This window comes from Eumetopias jubatus, unplaced genomic scaffold (assembly GCF_037043125.1).
Source record: "Eumetopias jubatus isolate StellerSeaLion01/CBP00866 unplaced genomic scaffold, mEumJub1_p1.0 scaffold_10, whole genome shotgun sequence".
Taxonomy (NCBI): Eukaryota; Metazoa; Chordata; class Mammalia; order Carnivora; family Otariidae; genus Eumetopias; species Eumetopias jubatus.
Genome location: NW_028274816.1, coordinates 69,935,313 through 69,959,421, shown reverse-complemented (window position 1 = coordinate 69,959,421; position 24,109 = coordinate 69,935,313). Strand labels below are relative to the sequence as shown.

Here is a 24,109-nt window from a genome sequence, read left to right as displayed (position 1 = left end):
ACTCACTTAATACAAAAGAAAGCAGTGAAAGGAGTAACAGAGGAACAAAAAAAGATGAGACATATAGAAAACAAAAAGTAAAATGGCAGATATAAATCTAATAATACTAAATGTGCATGGATTAAACATTCTAATAAAAGGGCAGCGATTGTCAGACTGGATAAATAAATATATGATCCAACCATATGCTATCCAGGAAGTATAATCTAGATACAAAGACACAAATGGATTAAAATAAATGGATGAGGGGCACCTGGGTGGCTCAGTCATTAAGCATCTGCCTTCAGCTCAGGTCATGATCCCAGGGTCCTGGGATGGAGCCCCGCATTGGGCTCCCTGTTCCGCGGGAAGCCCGCTTCTCCCTCTCCCACTCCCCCTGCTTGTGTTCCCTCTCTCGCTGTGTCTCTCTCTGTCAAATAAATAAATAAAATCTTAAAAAAAAAATTTAAATAAATAAATAAATGGATGAAAAAAGTTATATCACGCAAATAGTAACCCCAAGAAAGTTCAGGTGCCTATAGTAGTATCAGATGAAATAGATTTTGAAATAAAAATGTTACTGGAGATAAGGACATAATAATAAAAGGGTCAATTCATCAGAAGATATAACAATTATATGTGCACTTAATAATAGAGCACCAAAATACATAAAGCAAAAAGTGACAGGAATGAAGGGAGAAAGAGACAATTCAACAATAGTAGCTAAAGACTTCAGGGCGCCTGGGTGGCTCCGTTGTTAAGGGTCTGCCTTAGGCTCAGGTCATGATCCCAGGGTCCTGGGATCGAGCCCCGCATCGGGCTCCCTGCTCAGTGGGAAGCCTGCTTCTCCCTCTCCCACTACCCCTGCTTGTGTTCCCTCTCTCACTATATCACTCTCTGTCAAATAAAAAAATAAAAATATTAAAAAAAATAGTAGCTAAAGATTTCAATATCCACTTTCTATAATAGACAGAACTATACAGAATCTCAACAAGGAAATAGATCTGAAAAATCCTCTAAGCCAGTCAGAACACTAGATCTGTAGAACACCCAACCCAAGACAGCAGTATATACATTCTTCTCAAGTGCACATAGAACATTCTCAAGAACACACCATGTGCCTGGCCATAAAACAAACCTCAATAAATTTAAAAGGACAAAAATAATGCAAAGAATGTTGTCTAACCAAAATGGAACGTAGTTAGAAATCAACAGCAGAAAAATATTTGGGAAACTCACAAATATGTAAAAATTAAACAACACACTCCTAAATAAGCAATGGGTCAGAGAAGAAATTGAAAGAGAAATCTGAAAATACTTTGAGATGAATGAAAATGAAGAACTAACATACCAAAACTTGGGATGCCTCTGTAACAGTGCAGCAGAGCTTAGAGGGAAATTCACAGCTATAAATACCTATGTTAATGTTAGAAGGTAGGGAAGAGACAGTAAGTATCCCCCAAACTGAGAAGGTACTTTGAGACTGGAAAACAAAAAAGGTGACTCCATACAGTTTACATAAAGTTTTATTCAGGGTAACTAACTGACAGGAGGGATTGGGCAGACGATGATCCAGTCAGCTGTGCAGCTATTCTCTGCACAGTTCGGACCTTCATCTATAGATTTTATGGAATGAGGGGGTGTACAGAAGGGTAATGTAGTGAGAGCAAAGGGTTCCCATGCATTTCAAAGGGTTTGCATGCACCTAATTGACATCTAACATTTAATTAGACCTCGTGGCACCACCTATGCATCAGGAAGGGAAGAGACTATTTTATCTTTAACAAACTTGAGGAGGGACAAAGCAAGCCTCCCCCATCTCAGCTTTTGTGAGCATTTCTAAGTATGCATATTAATCTCCAAGGGAACACAGCCCCAAGAGAGGTTGTTGAGTGAACATGAACAAGATGGAAGACCAAAGATGGAGTCAGTATTGCTAGAATACCTACAGTTAAAAAGAAAAATCTCAAATCAATAACTTAACCTTTCACTTTAAAACACTGGAAAAAGAGGAGTAAATGAAACCTAATGCACACAGAAGGAAGTAAATAATAGGTTAGAGCAAAAAATAATGAAATAGAGAATAGAAAAATAATAGAGAAGATAAATAAAACCAAAATCTGTTCTTTGAAGAGATCAACAAAACTGACAAAACTTTAGTTAGGTTGACAAAGAAAATATAAGAGACAATTGAAATTACCAGAATCAGAAATGAAAGAGAGGTTATTACTACAAACCTTACAGAAATAAAAAGGATTATAAAGCAACACTATGAACAAATGCATGCCAACAAATTAGATAACTTAAGTGAAATGGGAAAGTTCCTGGAAACATACCAATTACCAAAACTGACTCGAGAATAAATAAACAATCTGAACAGAGCTATGACAAGTGAAAAGACTGAATCAGTAATAAAAAATTATCTACAATGAAAAGCCAGCCCCATATTTCACTGTTGAATTGTACTAAGCATTTTTTTAAAGATTTTATTTATTTATTTGACAAAGAGAGACAGCGAGAGAGGGGACACAAGCAGGGGGAGTGGGAGAGGGAGAAGCAGGCTTCCCGCTGAGCAGAGAGCCTGAATTGGGGCTCAAGCCCTGGCCCCTGGGATCATGACCTGTGCCAAAGGCAGATGCTTAACAAACTGAGCCACCCAGGCGCCCCTGTACTAAACATTTAAAGAAGAATATTAAGTATCAATTTTTCACAGACTGTTCCAAAAAATAGAAGAAAAAGGAAAACTTCCCAACTCATCTTATGACACCAGTATTATCCTAATATCAAAACTAGATAAAGACATCACACACACACACACACACACACACACACACACAAAACTACAGATCAGTAGCTTTTCTGAATATGGACATATAAAAATCCTTAAGAAAATACTAGCAAACCAAATCCAACAACATAGAAAAAAAAAAAACCATATAAACTGTATATCATTGACCAAACGGATTTACCCTAGGAATGCAAGGTTGGTTTAACATCCAAAAAATCAATTAATCATTTCAATAGAAGACATTTTAAAATCACATGATCATCTCAATAGACACAGAAAAAGCATTTGACAAAATCCAAACTCTTTCCCAATAAAAACACTCAACAAACTAGAAGCAAACTTTCTCAACCTGATAAAAGTCATCTACTAAAAATCCACAGCTAACATCATTCTTAATAGTGAAAGACTGGATGCTTCCCCCTTAAGATCAGGAAAAAGACAAAGATGTCTTCTCTGCCACTTCTATTCAACATTGTACTGGAGCTCCTGGTAAGGGCAATTAGGCAAGAAAAAGCACCCAGACTGGAAAATAAGAAATAAAACTACTTCTATTCACAGATTACATGATCCTGTATTTAGGAAACCTTATAACCTACTAAAAAACTATTAGAACTCATAGACTTTAGCAAGGTTGCAGGATACAAGACATATATATACAAAAATCTGTTGTATTTCTATACACTTGCAATGAACAATCCAAAAATGAAATTAAGTAAACAATTCCATTTACAATAACATCAAAAAGAATAAAATACTTCATTTAACCAGAAAAGTGCCAAACTTACACCCTGCAAATTACAAAACATTGTTGAAAGAAATTAAGAATAAATAAATGGGAAAACATTCTGTGTTGATGGATTGGATGACTTAATGTCAAAATAGCAGTACTCTCCAAATTGGTCTACAGTTCAACATAATCCTATAAAAAATCTCAGCTGATTCTTTGTAGAAATTGATAAACTGATTTAAAAAATTCATATGGAATCACAAGGCCCAGAATTGCCAAAAGAATCTTGAGAAATAAAAATAAAGACTCATAATTCCCAATTTCAAAACTTACTACACAGCAACATTAATCAGGATAATGTGGTACTGGTGCAAAGATAGACATATAAATCATTAGAACCAAATTGAGAGTGAAAAAAAAAAAAAAACCCAAACATTTGTGGTGAACTGAATTTCAGAAAGGGTGCCAAGACTATTCAACAGGGAAACAATAGTCTTTTCAACAAATGGTACTGGGACAACCAGATAGACACATACAAAAGAAAGTTGGACCCTTATCTCATACCATATGCAAAAATTAATTCAAAATGAATCAAACATTTAAGTTAAGAGCCAAAACTGTATTTTGCCACATATACAAATATAAAGTAATTATTTTGTATGCCTGAAACTAATATAATGTTATACATCAATTATACCTCAATTTTTAAGAAGCACTAAATCTATAAATCTCTTAGAAGAAAATATAGAGGTGAATCCTAAAGACCTCAGATTTGGTAAAGAATTCTTCCCAAAATCACAACAAAAATAAAGATAAATTGAACTGCACCACAATTAAAAATTTCTCTGCTTAAAAGAACACCAGCGGGAAAGTGAAAAGACAACCTAAAGAATGGGAGAAACTCCCTGCAAATCATGTACTGATAAGGATTTAATATCCAGAATATATAAACTACTTCTACAACAACAACCACAAAAACAACTCAATTTTAAAATGAGCAAAGGACTTGAATATATCTTTCTCTGAGAAGATATATAAATGGCAATAAAGACAAGAAAAGATACTCAACATCACTAGTCATCAAAGAAATAGAACCCAAAACCACAATGAGATTCACACCTCCTAGGCTAGAATAAAAAAATCAGATAATAACAAATGTTGACAAGGATATGGAAAAATCAGAACCCTCATTCATTGCTGCGGAGAATGTAAAATAGTGTAGCCACTTAGTAAAACAGTCTGGCAGCTCCTCAAATAATTAAACATGGAATTACCACATGACCCAGCAATTCCACTCCTAGGTATGTATAAACCCCCCAAAATGAAAACATATGAAACCATAAGAACTTGTGAATGGGTACTTATAGCAGCTTCATTTATAATAACAAAGGTGATTACAACTCAAATGCACATCAAATGATGAATGGATGAACAACATTTTAGTGTATATCCATACACTAAAATACTATTTGCCCATAAAAAGGAATGACATATTGCTACACACTACAACATGAACCTTGAAGACATTATGGCAAATGAAAGAAGTGAGTCACAGAAGACCACATAGTGTATGATCCCATTCAAACTAAGGGGAAACAAAAGTACCATAAAGAAGACTTCGTTTACCACAGGGTGGGAACTGGAGAGAACGGGAAACAGTCCACCTAGGCTCTGATAGAAACCTGGGTTTGGCCTCCCCGCCCCGCCCAGGACACACAGAACACTGTGGTTGTTGGTCTCCAGGGAGGGAATGTTGCTTCTCTTGTGAAAGCATAAAGAAGCCAGAAAATTGAATTTCGGAAGCTTACCAACGAGAAACTACCCATGTCACAAATCGCGTCTGTAGTCAGTCCTGACAGTGGCGAACTATGCATCCTCCACCAGGGGGAAACAAAACAAAATAACCTTTCATTACCATCTTTGCTCCTTGGCCTCTATGTTGAGAGAAATAATAGAAGCTTCCGGTTCAAGGCCAATCCTGCTGCTACCTTCCCTGCCCTCCCCTCCACTTGAGTTCCTTCCTCTCCTTTCTACTGGTTCCTCTCTATTCTGGCTGATCCAGTCCAGTCCCTTAGAATTCTCTTCTTGTTCCTACTTTTAAAGGCTGGAGTTCCCCAGGAGTCTAGCCTCAGTTAACTCCAGGAGTCTAGCCTCAGTTTTCTTCTCCATTCTACCTCTGCCCAGGCAATCTCACTCTCATGGTTTTAACTTCCAAGAACAGACTTGCCTTCCCAAATCCGTATCTACCTTAAGCCAGAGACCTAGATTTCCAATTGCATAACAGACATATCCATGTGGATGCCACACTTGAAATGGACCACTTTCTACAGACTCTGTCGTAGTTTGGGTTCCCTCAAATCTACCACCTTAAGGTAAAGATTTGAGAGCAAACTGTTTGGGAGTGACATGAGATGACTCGAGCAGAGGAGTAAGAAGGTGAAGCATGGAATAAAAGTGTGTTTCATTGAGCAAGTTACCACAGTGGGTACCTCAGCGCTTAATCACACTGGGGAACGCTGAGAACCAGCATATAGAATATGCACAGCAGCACTATCCCACTGGAGGGGCAAGGAGCTGGCGTAGTCATACACCATTATCCTTGGTTGAGGGCTTCTGGGGAGTTGGAAGGGTGTTGATTTCCTGGCACTTCTACTCTGCTGTTCTGGGTTGCAAAGTGGGCATCAGAAAACTCTCAGGCAAAGAAATGCAGGTGCTAACAATGGGAAGGTAGGTCAGCATTCACAGAAGTGGTAAAGGGAAAGGGAATATGGGCAGGGTACCCATTCTTCTGCTACCCATTCTAACCTGAGTTCCTCTCAGATTCCCTATCGTGGTTGGTATCACCCAAGCCAGAGAAAACTGGTGTCAAAACCAGCTCCTCTCTCTCTTTCACCCCCACACCCAGGACCCTGAGGATTCTAGACCCTGAGAGGCACATCCTTTCCTTTCTTGTCAACCCCACTGCCAAAGCCTTGGTTTGTAACTGGATTTCCTACACTCAGCCTCTTCCACCTCTCATCTATCCACTAAGAAAATTTCCAGCATGAACATTCTAAAATGCAAATCCATTTTCACACTATATTAAAAATACTGCAGTGGTTTATAATGAGGTATCTGGAATAATCAAATTCATAGAGACAGGGAGTAGAAAGGTGGCTGCCAGGGACTGGGGAGAGGGAATGGGGAGTTAGTGTTTAATGGGGACAGAGTTTCAGTCTGGGAAGACGGAAAAGTTCTGGAGATGGATGGTGGAGATGGTTGCACAACAGTGTGAATATTTGATGCTATGGAACTACATACACTGAAAATAGTTAAGGTGGTCAATGTTATGTTATGTCTATTTTACCACAATAAAAGAAATTTCAATACTTCCGTGGTTCCCACTGCCTAAGGAATAAAGTCCAAGCATCTTCACATGACGCATTAGCCCACCCTCTCGTCCTCCCCTGTCTCGCCAGCCTCATCTCCTACCATCTCAGCTCCGAGCTTCCCCTCCCAGCATTTCCAATGACACGTAGTCTCCAGAATATATCTTGCTTTTCCATGTCTGTTTCCCACTGGGCTTTCTGGTTTCTCGTCCTAGAGCACAATTCGCACCCTTGTATATGAGCCATTTCTCTTCATTCCTCAAAACTCGTTCATTCATTTGCTCAATAATTACCTGGTCTGGGATTCCCATCTTAGGAGACAGGGAGTGGTGGGAAAGGCAAAGTGGGAACTAGTGATTTGAAGTGTGCATGTGTATAAGGTCCTGGAGAGGCATCTAAGAAGGGGCTCCCGCCTCACCTGGGAAAGTCAAGGGAGCTGAAGCTTAAACACCTCCACATGACTCTCTGATAGTTATCCTCTCTCCTTGGTGCCACTTCTGAGCTTTGCATATACTTCTAGTTTCTGCACATACCACGTTGTTTGTAATCATTTTATAAGCTTCTATATTAGTCATGATTCTCTAGGTTGCCAGTGACATTAAACCAATCTGAACTAGCTGTAGAAAAAGTGAGGGGAGGAATCATCAGCTTCCATAAATAAACCATGGAAAGCACAGAAGTGGATATGGCCTATGGAACAAATGAATCTGGGGACACCCACTCTCCATGCCTTTCTGCATGTTACCTCCACTCCCTTAGTGGGACTTACGGTTCGGGCAGCATGAGATTCATGTAGTTAATTAATTTCACAAATATCACAGTTCATCAATTCTAGGACACACATTTTAGTATCCCTGAAGTCAGCATACCTCTCACAGTTGCCATTGGCTGCCATTGCCAATGTCAGGACATGTGCAAAATCGGGCAGTTAAAGAATAAGCTCACTTGAAAAATAAGTTCCTGGGATCCCTGGGTGGCTCTGTCAGTCAAGCATCTGCCTTTGGTTCAAGTGGTGATCTCGGGGTCCTGGGATTGAGCCCCGCATTGGGCTCCCTCTCCCTCTGCCTCTGTCCCCCACTTGTGTTCTCTCTCTCTCTCCCTCTCTCTCTCTCTCTCTCTCTCTCAAATAAAAAAAAAATAAATAAATAAATAAATAAATAAATAAATAAATAAATAAATAAAATCTTTAAGGAAGAAGGAGAAGGATAAGAAGAAGAAGAAGAAGAAGAAGAAGAAGAAGAAGAAGAAGAAGAAGAAGCAGCAGTAGCAGTGGAAGCAGCAGCTCACCAAAAAGCATGTTGACTTCATTTTCATCCTAGGTGGCCTCATGGATAATCCTACAATATTTCAGCCTACAAACTAAGCAAGGATGTTCAAAGAAGGGATGTGAGTCCTGATTGTTTAATCGACACCTTCTGGTCGATACCTTTAGTCAAGATCAAGGGAAGTGCCAGCATCAAATCTGCAGAACAGATGTCACAAGCTCAGAGGAAATCCTGGAGAAAATTGAGGAACGCTTTCACAACCAACACATGACCAGTGTTTCTGATGGCAGAGGGGATCCTCTCTGTGAAAAAAATCACAGGCATAAATGACTGGGGTGAAAAAGTGATTCAAAAGAGACACTCTGGGGGCGCCTGGGTGGCTCAGTTGGTTAAGCGTCGGACCCTTGGTTTTGGCTCAAGTCGTGATCTCAGGGTTGTGGGATTGAGCCCTAAATCGGGCTCCATGTTTAACACAGAGTCTGCTGAAGTTTCTCTTTCTCCCTCTGCCCCTCCCCATGCTCTTGCTCTCTCTCTCTCTCAAATAAATAAATAAATCTTTAAAAAAGAGAGAGAGAGAGACACTCTGAATGCAAAGAAGTTTTAGAAATACCTTAACCAATTTATCACACTTATGTTTTCCTTTGTGCACATGTACAAGGATGGAATATGACATACACTTATGTCTAAATAACTCTAAAAGATCTCAATAAGTCTAAAATTAAAAAATGTACCTAATAAAAAGCATCGTATCACAGTTTAATTGACAGCATTTTTTTTCTTTTTTAGTAGAACACATAATAATTGTTTTAAAATTGCTAGCATCTGAGATTTTATGAAATTGTATCTATTGGGCACTTACTGTGCCCTTACTGTGCCCTGGAGACATATATTAAACAAAACAAGGACCAAGCTCCCATGGAGTTCATGCATCCTTATAACTCCCAAGAACAAAGGGGGCCCTCTTGCTCTACTGGCTCCATTTTGAACTATCCAAAGAAAAGTGATTAGCCTGGTGTGGATGACATGGTCACCCCTGGAAAAATCTTTGTGAACAGGGAGTATGTATGAAGTTCCATGACTGTTTCAATCTGGGTCATGGCCAATCCCTGCGCCCAAAGCAAAATCTATTTCCAGAAGAAGGAAGGAAGGATCATTGAACAGAAAAAAAATTACAGTTGTTTTAATGTCCATTTTTCCTATAAGACTGTGGGCACACAGAAGTAGGGTTCTTGTCTAAACCAGGCAGGGTCCAATCAAGAAAACAGAATTCAAAAGAGGTAGTTCAATAGAGGGAATTTAATAAGGGAAGTAGTTACAAGGTTTGGGGAAGGGCTAAGCAGCCAAACGGGATGGCGGAATGGTGAGCCACCCCGGAGTAGGACCCCTCCAGCACACTTGAGCCTAGAGGGGAAAGGAAGAAGGTGGTATCACCAGAGGTGAGTGTCACTCAGCTGGAGCTAGAACCACCCCAGAGATACTGTTCAAAGCAGAAGACGGGGAGAGAAATCCCCTGGCTTCTCCCTTCCCCTCACCTTCCAATCTCCCACTAGCGCCTTTTCCTAACCACCCTTAGCCAGCGGCATTTGACAAAGGAGCCTGCAAAGTGAAGTTGGCAGAATCAGCTCCTTCCAACATAGAGAACAGGAAAAGGGTGGGGACTGAGTCTGACGGTGAAGAGGCGGATAACCGGGCAATGTCTAATCTGTCTCTGTATCTCTGGTGCCTGACATTGCACCTGGCTCCTACAGAAGGAAATCAACTAAGTACAAAGAGAAACTGAGAATGACCATCGAAATGCAAGGACAGAGATATGGATGGAGCCTTACTGCACTAGAGAGAATAGGGCAAGTTATTCCACACAGGGGTACACAAGAGAGGATTCACAAAAAAACATGATGAATGAAAAATTATACAACTAATGAGCAAAGATTTGCCAGAGAAATAAAAAGGTGAGAAAGTCAGCCAGGCAAGGAAGACTGCACACATTGAAGGCAGGGAACACAAAAGCTTTTCAAGGAATGACAAGATTCAAGTCAAATTCTATTAAGTGCTTTTTCAGTACCTCTCAACACGATTATATAGCTTTCCCCTTTTATTATTTATACAATGTATTAAACTGACATATGTCCTTATGTCAAACCATTCTTGAATTCCTGGAATAAAAACAATTTGGCCAAGAGGCACCTGGGTGGCTCAGTCAGTTGAGCATCCAAATCTTGTTCTTGGCTCAGATCTTGATCTCATGGTCGTGAGTTTGAGCCCCGTGTTGGGCTCTGTGCTGGATGTGGAGCTTACTTTAAAATATATACATATTATATACAAATATATTTGGTCAAAACGTATTACTTTTTTAATTCTGCTGAATTCATTTTGCCAATTTTTTTAAGTAGGCTTCACGCCAGCCCTTCAACTAGTTATGAGAGAGAGTGGTTACGAGAGAGGCTGTATGACCCTGGGAATCCTAAAATAGTTACTATCTGGCGCTTTATAGAAAAAGTTTTCAAACCCCTGGTTTAGAGTTTCCACTCATACGCGGCCTCCACTGAGCTATGGCCTTTTTGTGCGTCAAAATAAGAGACAATAGAGAAAGGGTTGAAAAGAATGAGTTATTACTGCTCTAAGAGGGTGGGCACATTCCGTCTGTTTTCTGTTACCTTACTGACCCCCAGTCAGTGTCATGAGATATAGCAACCACTGCTCTGCTTGCCACTCTGAGTCCATTTGACCCCAAAACCATGCTCATCTAACATCTTCATGAATATCGGCACCAGCTTGTTTATTTCCAAGGTATCGCTTCATGTACAACAGGGGCTGGCCTTAAACCCAAACACTACAGGGACCAGGAGGTCAAGAGAGTGAGTGGGGCCAGACGGCTCAGGGAGAGCTTGTGTTGTAGCTAAAGGAGGAAACTACCGCCCCGTGACTTTAGCCAATGATGAAATACTGTTTATCCAACAGAGGCTAGAGATAACGGATTTTTATGTGAAATGTCTTGATTATTAAAGTGCTCCCAATTAACATATCAAAAGGTAAAACCAAAACCCTGGGCACGGCTGGGGAAAGGTAGGTGGTGCAGACACGCTGAAGACTGACTGGACAATACTTGGTTCTATTAACCACAGGCACATACTATGACCAGGAAATCCTGGTCCTGTGTCTAAACCTCAAAGAGATTCTCACAAAGACCGTACGGGGACATGCACAAGAGTTCCATTCAGCATTGTTTGAAGTGTCTGGGGGTAGGAATCAATGTCTGTGTGTCCATCACCGGATGAGAGAGAGGCAAGATGTAGTGAATATACAGACAGACCAGATAATCACACAGCAACAGGGACGGGGCATAAAAACATAGTGGTGAATGACAACACTATGAAAGAGAGTGACAGCTATAACATGACACCATTTATGTAAATGAAAAACACATGCACGCAAAACACAGTACGCATTTAAGTACACATATAACAAAAGCACGTATATCGAACTCATTAGGGTAGTTTGCTAATGGAGGGAGGAGAATAAGCATGGGGTACACAGCATAGAAAGGAATGAATGAATCAGTGAACAAGTGCACAAGACAAGAGAGGGGCTTGCATGGGCCAATGATGATAAAGTGCCAAGAATGAGATTATGATCAGTCATTCCCCACACCTGAGGTCCAAACACAGGGGGAGAGGGAAGAAACAAGTCTACAACCAGATACATTCCGTAGGGCTAGGAAGAAAAAAAATGGTTTGGGAATCTCAGCCCCCACGCAGTTTCAGTGACCTCAGAAAACCTCTCAAGCAAAAACCTTTAATTATACAATTATACCATCTGCTGCCTGGGGAGACAGAACTCAGACAATCCGAGCAGCTAATGGCAGCTTGGTGCTTCCCAGCATCATCCTCATCACAGAACAAAAAATCAGCCACGTGTTAAGCAGGGGACAGAATGAAGAGGACACTGTTTCCTACTTTCCTGTAGCTATTCCTTCAACAAGCATTAATAGGCACCAACTATAACCATTTCGCCCACTGGAGAGGGACAGGTAACGTAAGTGAGTAGGAGTTGCTGCTTGGTCCTTAGGGAATTCTCGATCTTGTGGGAGATTAAACTCAACCCCAAAGGGTGAAGCAATGAAACCATCTAATACAAGCACAGAAGAGAAGTGATGAAATGCTCCATGAGCAGAGCCATGGCCAGATTTGGGGGAACAGAGACTGACATGGACTGGAGTGATCAGAATGGTTCTGTGGAGAAGGTGTATATTAAGCTGCAGATTGCCGTGTTCGATGATAAGCCACCTGCCATCTTGAAGTGACCAAAGGCCAATAGGGGAAAAAAATAATTTAAAATAGTTGAGTGGCTCCCCCATGCTCTGCCACTGAAATCCTTTCAAGGATGTTTGACATGCCATACTCTGGCTTCCTCCAAAGTCAGCAAATACTTCTTTACCAACCGTTTGTATCTTAATATTCAAAAATGTTGCTCCCTCCTCAGAGAGGGAGCAAAAAACACTTGATGATCTGGCAGCGAGAAGCCATTTCCAGGTAAGGTATCCATCTTTTTCTGTGGAAACTAGGAGGGAAATGTTGCAGAAAACAATTAAGATAGCAGGCTTGAGACTGCAATTCTCAAAAAGGCCCTGCTTGCAAGGTTAGCCCCTGGCTGACATCAGAGAACTTAGGTTTGGGGGGTGGGGGTGGGGGGTCCTAACATTTGCAGAACTGATAAGAGAGTCCCACTGGCCTAAGCTGTTTGTACAAACACCGTGGTTTACACGGAACACCTGCTTTCCTTCTGGGAGTCTGAAGTTTTGGAATGTGCTAGGAAGAGGGCGCCTCCATGACCAGTCCCCGGTAAAAACCGCGGGCCCCGAGTCTCTAGTGAGCTTCCCTGGCGGACAGCATTACATACATGCTGTCACAACATCCTGGGGGAATTAAACATGTCCTGTGACTCCACCGGGAGAGGACTCTTGGAAACTAGTGTCCTCTGGACTTGGCACCGTGCACCTTTCCCCTTGGCTGATTTTGCTTTGCATCTTTCAACATTATACATCATGGCCATGAATATGACAATATGCTGAGTCCTGTGAGACCTAGAGAATCACTGACTCTGGGGGTGGTCTTGCAAACCTCCAACATACAGATAAGTTCCAAATAAAAGATAATAGTGGAGATTGGACTAAGATAATGGGCTAAACACATCCGTCTGCCTCCCGGGTGGCCTAAAATTCTATGGAATGGCAAAAACACTTTTTTAACAATATTAAATCAGTAAGAGACCTTGAGGAGAAAAAAAAAAGAAAGAAACAGTGCCACTGGGTAACTAGAATGTCTAAGAAATTTCTGAAAGGCAGAAAGTACTCAGAATCATCTTGCCTGCGCAAACCACAGCCCCATGCATGCCTGGGAGGGGGCTGTCAAGCAGTGGAAAATGATAAGGGGCTGGGAGCTCTGAGGCTGCAGAGAGAAAGAGGGGCAGGGACAGAATATGACAACCTGATGAACTGGGGAACTGCATTCAGAACAGCCCGGACTACTGGACCCTTCCCCACGTACGCTGAGCCGCCCCCAACAAATGGCCCCTCGCCTGGAATATACACCCTGCTCAGTAGCTCGGTACAACTCTTTGAGAATCACCAGGGGCAGCCGATGGCAAATAGCATGGGCAGGAAAACAGGAATCTACACACTCAAAGATGAGCATTAGAGGGAGAGTCACTGAGTTTTTATTCAATGTCACAAAATAGGGACATCAATCAATAGAATGCATATCCAAGGAAAGAGAGTTAGTAGAGCACATAGAAGAAATTATTAGACATCCTCAGGAAGATTTGAGGGGACGCTCTATCCAGGAAAGCAAGCAGCTGAGAGGTGAAGATCTCTACGTCATGAAATAAAAAAGCAGGGTGAAGGGCAGTACCTGGAATAATGCTATTATTTGTGGAAAAAAAAAAAAGAGGAGGGATTAAGAATCGAATTTGTATTGAATTGTATTTGCATAAAGAGACTTGGGAGGGACATATAAGAAACAGGAATGTGGCTACCTGTTTGTGGGGTGAGGGAGAAGTGGGCAGATGGGGGAAGACCTTTCACTCATAGCTTTTTAGAACAGTATGGTTTTTGAACACTGAATATCTTATCTATTCTAAAAGCTAAATTTTACAAAGTGGAGACTTTGAAAGTTAAATATATGATCATCAACATTGAAAAACACTCAACAGGTGGACTGGAGAGTTGACTGGACAAAGCCAAACAAGAGATTGGTAAACAGGAAAGGCCAAGGCAAGGAATCTCACAAAATGCGGCTCATAAAGACAAGGAGGCAGATCATCTCAGAGGAAAGTCCAGAAACATGAAAGACAAACTGCGAAATTCTGATACCTATTTAATAGTAATTCCAGGAAAAGAAAATAAAGAAATGGAGGCAAGGAAATACTCAAAGAGAAACTTCTCCCGTGCCACAGAAATGCACTGATCTTTGGAAAGAAAGGGACCATGAAGCACTGAGCAGGAAGAACAGAAGAGAACTACCCCTGGACAAATAGTGAAGTTTTTGAACACCAAGGACAAGAAAAAATGGTAAAGCTTCAGAGAAATTAAACAGGTTAACATAAAGAAACAGAAATCAGACTGCAGAAACTTCTCATCAACCACACTAGATACCAGCAGATAATGAAGAATTATCTTCAAAATGCAGAGGCTTCTTTTTAAAAATTTTTATTTATTTATTTATTTGAGATATACACACAAAGAGAGAGAGAGAGAGCTCAAGCACAAGTGTGGGGGTGGGAATGGGGCAGATGGAGAGGGAGAAGCAGGCTGGGATCATGACCTGAGCTGAAGGCAGATGCTTACTCAACCAAGCCACCCGGGCGCCCCCAAATGCAGAGGTTTTCAACCAAGAATCCTACCCTCAGTCAAGCGTACTCGTTCAGAAAAGCAAAATAAAACATTTTAAACATGCAAGGGCTCAGAAAGTTTACCATCCACAAAATCTCATGGGGAAAAAAATTCCTTAAGGATTCATAGAAGAACCAATGATGAGCAAATAATTGCCAAATTTATAACTGATGAGCAAATAATTAGTAAAACATAACAGCTTATGCATACTGTACAAACGCCCAAAATCCCATAGGATCTTAATACGAGACAGAATTAAAGTCATGTTAAGGGAATGATCCCAATGGGGAAAAACTGAGAGCTTTCCCCCTAAGGTCAGGAACACGGCAGGGATGTCCACTCTCACCACTGCTATTCAACATAGTATTAGAAGTCCTAGCCACAGCAATCAGACAACAAAAAGAAATCAAAGGCATCCGAATTGTCAAAGAAGAAGTCAACTCTCACTCTTTGCAGATAATATGATACTTTATGTGGAAAACCCAAAAGACTCCACCCCAAAACTGCTAGAATTCATACAGGAATTCAGTAAAGTGGCAGGATATAAAATCAATGCACAGAAATCAGTTGCATTTATATATACCAACAACAGGACAGAAGAAAGAGAAGTTCAGGAGGTGATCCCATTTACAATTGAACCCAAAACCATAAGATACCGAGGAATAAATCTAACCAAAGAGGCAAAGTATCTGTACTCAGAAAACTATAAAATACTCATGAAAGAAACTGAGGAAGACACAAAGAAATGGAAAAACGTTCCATGCTCATGGATTGGAAGAACAAATATTGTGAAGATGTCAATGCTACCTAGAGCAATCTACACATTTAATGCAATCCCCATCAAAATACCATCCACTGTTTTCAAAGAAATGGAACAAATAATCCTAAAATTTGTATGGAACCAGAAAAGACCCCGAATAGCCAGAGGAATGTTGAAAAAGAAAAGTAAAGCTGGTGGCATCACAATTCCGGACTTTAAGCTCTATGACAAAGCTGTCATCATCAAGACAGTATGGTACTGGCACAAAAACAGGCATATAGACCAATGGAACAGAATAGAGAGCCCAGAAATGGACCCTCGACTCTATGGTCAACTCATCTTCGACAAAGCAGGAAAGAATGTCCAATGGAAAAGAGACAGTCTCTTCAACAAATGGTGTTGGGAAAACTGGACAGCCACCTGCAGACGAATGAAACTGGACCATTTCCTTACACCACACACAAAAATAGACTCAAAATGGATGAAAGACCTAAATGGGAGACAGGAGTTCATCAAAATCCTAGAGGAGAATACAGGCAGCAACCTCTTCGACCTCAGCCACAGCAACTTCTTCCTAGAAACATCGCCAAAGGCAAGGGAAGCAAGGGCAAAAATGAACTATTGGGACTTCATCAAGATAAAAATCTTTTGCACAGCAAAGGAAACAGTCAACAAAACCAAAAGATAACCAACAGAATGGGAGAAGATATTTGCAAATGTCAGATAAAGGGCTAGTATCCAAAATCTATAAAGAACTTATTAAACTCAACACCCAAAGAACAAATAATCCAATCAAGAAATGGGCAGAATACATGAACAGATATTTTTCCAAGAAGACGTCCAAATGGCCAACAGACACATGAAAAATTGCTCAACATCGCTCGGCATCAGTGAAATCCAAATCAAAACCTCAATGAGATACCACCTCACACCCGTCAGAATGGCTAAAATTAACAAGTCAGGAAATGACAGATGTTGGCAAGGATGCGGAGAAAGGGGAACCCTCCTACACTGTTGGTGGGAATGCAAGCTGGTGCAGACACTCTGGAAAACAGTATGGAGGTTCCTCAAAAAGTTGAAAATAGAGCTACCCTACGATCCAGCAATTGCACTACTGGGTATTTACCCCAAAGATACAAATGTAGTGATCCGAAGGGGTATGTGCACCCCAATGTTTATAGCAGCCATGTCCACAATAGCCAAACTATGGAAAGAGCCAAGATATCCATCGACAGATGAATGGATAAAGAAGATGTGGTATACATACACAATGGAATATTATGCAGCCATCAAAAAAACGATATCTTGCCTTTTGCAACCATGTGGATGGAACCAGAGGGTATTATGCCAAGCGAAATAAGTCAATCAGAGAAAGACATGTATCATATGACCTCACTGATATGAGGAATTCATAATCTCAGGAAAGAAACTGAGGGTTGCGGGAGTGGGGGTGGGGTGGGAGGGATGGGGTGGCTGGGTGATAGACATTGGGGAGGGTATGTGCTACGGTGAGCGCTGTGAATTGTGTAAGACTGATGAAGCACAGACCTGTACCTCTGAAACAAATAATACATTATATGTTTAAAAAAAAGAAGATAGTAGGAAGGGAAAAATGAAGGGGGCAATTGGAGGGGGAGACGAACCATGAGAGACTATGGACTCTGAGAAACAAACTGAGGGTTCTAGAGGGGAGGATGTGGGGGGATGGGTTAGCCTGGTGATAGGAATTAAAGAGGCCACGTATTAAATGGAGCACTGGGTGTTATACGCAAACAGTGAATCATGGAACACTACAGCAAAAACTAATGATGTGATGTATGGTGACTAACACAACATAATAAAATAAAATTTAAAAAAATAAAGTCATGTTAAGGATCATTCTTCCTTTACTCATGAAGAGTTCATATATACAGATTATCTTTAGACATCAAGAGAAAAAAATTGTTTAGACATGTGTGAAAATTTACGAGTAACTAAAGAGCTCAATTTCATTTATCATCAGGGAAATACCAATCTAAACCACAATGTGATGCCCACCAGGATGACTAAAATGGAGAAGACAGAAGTTATCAAGAGATGACAAGGATATGAAGCAACCACATATGCTTCTCAGGTACATAAGTTGGTATAATCACTGTTGGAAACTGTCAGTATTTACTTAAACCCTTCGTACATGCCATGACCAAACAATTCCCCTCCTAGAGATATACTTGACAGAACTGCAAACATTCATTCCACAAAAGACATGTACTAGAATGTTCATAGCAGCACTACTCGTGATATCCCCAAACTGCAAACAACCCAAATGTCAAGCATGTAAAATGGATATCTACATTGTGGATATACATGCAATGTATATTGCATGTACGGCATGCAATATATTAGAAGTACAGCAATGAGAGTGGACAAACCACAACTACACTCAGGAATATAGACAAACGGGTGCTTGGGTGGCTCAGTGGGTTAAGCGTCTGCCTTCGGCTCAGGTCATGATCCCAGAGTCCTGGGACTGAGGCTCGCATCAGGCTCCCTGCTCAGTGGGGAGCCTGCTTCTCCCCCTGCCCCTCTGCCTGCTTGTGCTTGCCTTCTCTCTCAAATAAATAAATAAAATCTTTAACAAAAAAAAGGAATATAGACGAACCACACAACTGTAATGTTGATGGAAAGAAGTTGGATATAAAAGAGTACATACTATATGATTCTATCAATATAAAGTACGAAAACAGGTAAAACTAATCCATTGTGTTAGAAATCAAGATAGTGGTTATCCTTGGTAGTAGGCCACATGAGGGCAGATTCTGGAGTGTTGGAAAGGTTGTTTCTTGTTTGGAGTGCTGAATAGATGTGTGTTCAGCCTGTTAAAATTCATGGAGTTATACACTTAACATGTGTGTACCTTTACACATTTATGTTGTACCTCCATAAAAAAAAAAAGGCCTCCAAATTTAAAGGTACCTAACATAGAGTAGAAATAAAATCTGTAATTTCCGTGTCTTGAGAGGAATAACACAGATTAAGAAAAATTCAGTCAGTCTAACAAAAAGTAGGAAAGGGATGGTGGCTGGCAGGAAATAAGCAGAAGATATAGAAAACATAAAATAAGATGGCAGGAAGCAGGTCCCAAATATCAGTAATTGAAATAAATATAAACAGGTTAAAGCTGCTTACTGAAAGGCAAAGATTTCACACCAATTATGATAGATGCTGTCAAAAAAAAGCCCAGAAACTCCAGCAACCCTCAGTTTGTTTCCTGAGACTCTGAAAAATAAACTGAGGGTTCTAGAGGGGAGGGGGGTGGGGGGATGGGTTAGCCTGGTGATGCGTATTAAAGAGGGCACGTTCTACATGGAGCACTGGGTGTTATATGCAAACAATGAATCATGGAACACTACATCAAAAACTAATGATGTGATGTGTGATGATTAACATAATAATTAAAAAAAAACAGAAAATAACCAGCGTTGTAGAGAATGTGGAGACATTGGAACACTTGTAACCTGTTGGTTGGGTATGTAAAATGGTGCAACTGCTATGAAAAATAGCTTGGCAGTTTCCTGAAAAGTTAAATATAGAGTTACCATATGACTCACAATTCCAGTTCTGGGTATATGCCCAAAAGCATTGAAAGTGGGGTCTCCAAGAGATATTTGTATACCCATATTCATAGCAGCATTATCCACAACAGCTAAAATATGGAAGCAACCGAGAAATGAAATGATAAGCAAAATGTGGTATATATATGCCATGGAATATTATTCAGCCTGGAAAAGGAAGAAAATTCTGACATGACACTGAATGACCTGGGGACATTATGCTAAGTGGAATAAACCAGTCACAAAAAGACAAATACATAGGTACTTTATGACGTTCCTAGAACATGAAAATTCATAAAGACAAAAAGTAGAGTGCTGGTTAACAGGAGCTGGGGGGAGGAGGGAATGGGTGGTTGTTGTTTAATGTGTATAGAGTTTCAGTTTTGCAAGATGAAAAAGTTCGGGAGATTGGTTGGACAATAATGTGAATATACTTAATACTAGTAAACTGTACACTTAAAAATGTTAAGACAGTAAATCTTATGTGTATTTTACCATAAATTTTTTAAAATCACAAACGTTAAGTAATAAAACAAAAATTTAGCTATAAGCTAATTGCAAGAGTAAGAGCTAAAACACAGAAAATTGAAAATAAATGCATATAAACAGATAAGCCGGATAAGTACTCCCAGAAATAAAGCAAATGTAGCAGTATTAATATCCAACAAAACAGAACCAAAAGCAGAAACAATTAAATAAAATAGATGACTATTTATTTCCCAAAGGTACAAGAAAATATGAGAATTGCAAAGCTTTAAAGTGTCTAAAAACATAGCTTCAAAAATACACGTAAATATATAAACACTGTTTATGGGTGGCCCGTAAACACACCTATTACAAAACTAATAGAACCAAAGAAACCCACTGAGAATCATAGTGGAAATCTTTAACGTTAAGTCTCAGAATCAACATGTCAAACAGAGAAAAAATAAGCTAAGGAGACAGAGAACATGATTTGTAATTAAGAAATTTGAAATAAATCTATAATTTTGTACAGGGAAATGTCACAAAAACTGACAGTTCATTAGATTACAAATTCATTTCTGTTTTTTTTTAATCTCCATCTTTCTTTCAACAATATGGCAGAATAGAGATCCCAAAGCCTTCCAGGCACAAAACATCTTTAAAAACTGCTAGAAAAATAACAACAACTTTGAAATCAATGGCTTAGAAAAACCTGGTGAAGCCAAAATTCAAGAGTGCAGGCAAAATAAAAGCATTTTCAGATATTATAAAAACAGAGAATGCATCATCACTGCAGGAATTTCTAAAGAGTGTACTTCAGGGAAAAGGAAAATGATCCAAAGAAGAATATCATGATATAAGAAGGAATGAAGAGTGAAGAAAGTAGGTAAACAGGTAGATAAGTCTAATAAATATTGACCTGGAAAATCAGTATAATAGTAACATCAGCAATAATGTCTAATTCAAAGAGTTAAAGTAAAAACAGAGCTTAGAGGCAAATAGGAGGTGACTGGCATCAGAATATCAGATGTCCTTGTCTTGCTCAGGAGGATTGATTACATCAATGATGGATGTCATCAAATTCAAAAGGCTAGAACTTGCAGATATAAACTCTAAGTAGCAAGAAAGATTAAGAACATAAGTGGATGACACAGAGAAATAAAATTAACAGGATTAATCAGTAAATCCAGAAACTGGTGCTTTGAAAAGATAATAAAATAAGCAAGCATGAATCAAGTCTGACCAATAAGAAAAAGAGAAAAGGCACGCACACCAAAGTGTGAACAAGACAGACAACATACCGGGTGCCTGGGTGGCTCAGATGGTTAAGCGTCTGCCTTTGGCTCAGGTCGTGATCCCAGAGTCCTGGGATTGAGTCCTGCATTGGGCTCCCTGCTCCTTGGGAGTCTGCCTCTCTCTCTCTCTCTCTCTCTCTCTCTGTCTCTCATGAATAAATAAATAAAATCTTAAAAAAAAAAAAGACAGACAACATACCATAGATGGAGAAGAGCTATTTTCTTACAACAGAAGACTATAAACAACATTATGTTAACACATATTAAAGTTCAATAATAATGGTTTTCTGGGAAGATGTAAAATATTAGATTGACTTTGAAGAAACAGAAAACCTGAGAAAAATCCACGATCATGGAAAGAATAGAAAAGATAGTTAAGTACTGATACCAACTTCTTAAAAAATATTATCACCAGCAGCCCAGGCAGCCTGCAGTCAGATTCTGCCAAACTTCAGGGAACAGATAATTCTTCTGCTCCAGAGCATAGAACATGGTGGAAAGTTTCCCAACTGAATCACTGAGGACAGCCTAACCCTAATTATGAACTTAGACCCCAAAAAAGTGGGCAGGGGGGGAATATATCAATCTCACTTAAAAATATAAATACCAAAACTCTAATTAAATGTTAGCTCACTGAATCTTTCAAACAACCCAAAAGTGCATTTTAAACTATCCCAGGATTTTAGACACAGAAAATGTAGCAGCAGCATCACCAACGCTATCAATTTTTTTATTTTTTATTGTTATGTTAATCACCATACATTACATCATTAGTTTTTGATGTAGTGTTCCATGATTCATTGTTTCTGCATAACACCCAGCGCTCCACGCAGAATGTGCCCTCCTTAATACCCATCACTGGGCTAACCCATCCCCCCACCCCCCTATGCTATCAATTTTAAGAAGAAATCTACATGGTCATATCAATATATGCTATACAAAAGCACTTGGGGTAAAAAAATCAATATCCTCTTAGTAATTAGGCATAAATGAAAACTTACTAAATATGATAAAAATATATTTAGTGACGATCCCATGGGAGCATTCCCCTAAAACCAAGCCCGAAATAGTCAACACTGTAGAGAAGATGGTCAATGGAAAATAAGAGACATCTGCTGCTTCTTAACAGATGATGAGATTATTTACCTAGAAGAGCCAAACAAATCAACTGAAAAACTATTAAAACTGATAGAGGTTAGTATGAAGGATGAGCTTCAGATCTAGTCTTAGCTACCAAATTAACCGTGCTTGCTTTGAGAGTTACTCATGCAAAGCTATTTTCTGTAGAGTAAGAAATTAGGGTGGACAAACTTTTGCTCCTTCTCCCCTCTCCCAGCTTAAACGTTGAAATACCATCGAGGCTGAAACTGGATAACAAAAATCTTCTCAAACCAAAACTGGTCCTGAGGGGCTGAGTTGTGACTCTACTCAAAAACACTTTATCTCCTGCCCGCAGGAACCGCAGTTACTAATGGATAAGCATGTCAACCAGTCCAACATCATTCTTCCGATAGAGGGCAAGGAAGAGCACCTTCAGAGGAATATTTTTTTTTCAAACCTTAATATTGCTTATTATATAAACTTGCGTGCTGGCAATTGCAGCTCGCACAAAATGAAAATAAGCTCTTCGGGGGTCAAACTTGCTTTAAAAAAAAATAAGGACTTAAAATTAATTGTATTTCAAAGATATTTGGGAAGGAGGTTGTTCCTGTTGCACTCCTGACAGGCGCCGCATCACCGGCCACCCCTAAGCATCCAAACGGTCCCCCAGGACACCGCCAGCTGACCCGGGAGACACGCGGCTAGAGCCTTCCCCGGTCACCCCAGGCCAACAAGGGGGCCGGAGCTCTGGGGACGCGGAGGACCGCCACGGGTTACTCGGTCCCTGACACACACACAGCAGCCTCAGGACAGCACCAGGGAGGGTGCGGGAGGCTCCGGGCCCCCGGGGAGCCCCGGTCGGGCGTGCCCACGCACCTGTCCCACCCCGGCGAGGGCTGGGGGCGCCTCTCAGGGCCGCAGTCCTCGGGAGTCACCTGGCCCTCAGTCCTGGGCTTCTGCGCCAACCCCCGGGGCCCGGAGGGGAGGGGGGCGGCCCCCTGCCGCTGCCACCTGCGGCACCGGTCCCGCAGCTCCCGGGCTGGGTGGGCAGGACGGGGTAGGACGTCCGTCCCGGGCTGGGAGCGGGACCCGCCGGGCGTAGGGGGACCGGGGCCACCGCGGCGACAACGGCAGCAGAGCGTCTTCCCTCTCAGACGGACCGTCCTGCGCCCTGGCTCTCGGACCCTCGGAACCCAGGGCTCGCCCTCTCGATCCGGGAAGACGACGCGGCTGAAGCGCAAAGGAGCCGGCGACCAGCGCCGCACCTACTCACCGGCCCCGCTAGCTCCAGCCGCGCCGCCGCCGCCGCAGCCTGCAGCCGCCGCGGCTCCCCGCGCTCACGGATGCTCCGCCAAAGGTCCCTGGGATCCTACCCGCGTCTCCAGGAGCCGCCTCCAGGGGGCGGGAGCGAGCCGGCGCGGGGCATCCTGGGAGATGTAGTCCTGGGGCCTCTGCAGCTTCACCCTCTGCGGCTCTCCATCCAAAAACTGGTGGTGGTCCTTTCTTCCCCGGTCCTTCTTCTGCCTCTCTTGGGCTCACCTCCGCTTCTGACTGATAAATGCTGGAGCGCCCAGTCGATCCCTGGGCCTCCTCTCCTCAATCTAGATCAGTGGTGTGCAGAGTGTGGTACCTGGACCAGCAGCTTCAGCATGGATCATTTGGGAACTTGGTAGAAATGCAAATTCTCCATTACAAGGAGGTTATTCAGTTTTTACTGTATTAAAAACTAGGGTGGGACCCAGGAATCTGCATTTTGCAAAGTCTTCAAGTGATTCTAATTGCTGTACACACCACTGCCCCTTGCCAAGGTTGTTAACATTACAACTATGGCATCAGTTATCCACACACATACACACATATCCGCACGTCCCTAGGTACACTG

The 24,109-nt window shown here is 41.2% G+C and overlaps 1 protein-coding gene across 1 annotated transcript in view; it reads right to left on the bottom strand.

The window, feature by feature from the left end:
• The window catches only part of SPECC1 (sperm antigen with calponin homology and coiled-coil domains 1), a 272,584-nt gene extending 249,022 nt beyond the window's left edge, over positions 1–23,562 (bottom strand). Inside the window, exon 1 of the mRNA XM_028089512.2 lies at positions 23,501–23,562. The gene's annotated coding sequence lies outside the window, so the exon portion shown is untranslated. The remainder of the gene's footprint in view (positions 1–23,500) is intronic.
• Between the last annotated feature and the right edge of the window lie 547 nt (positions 23,563–24,109).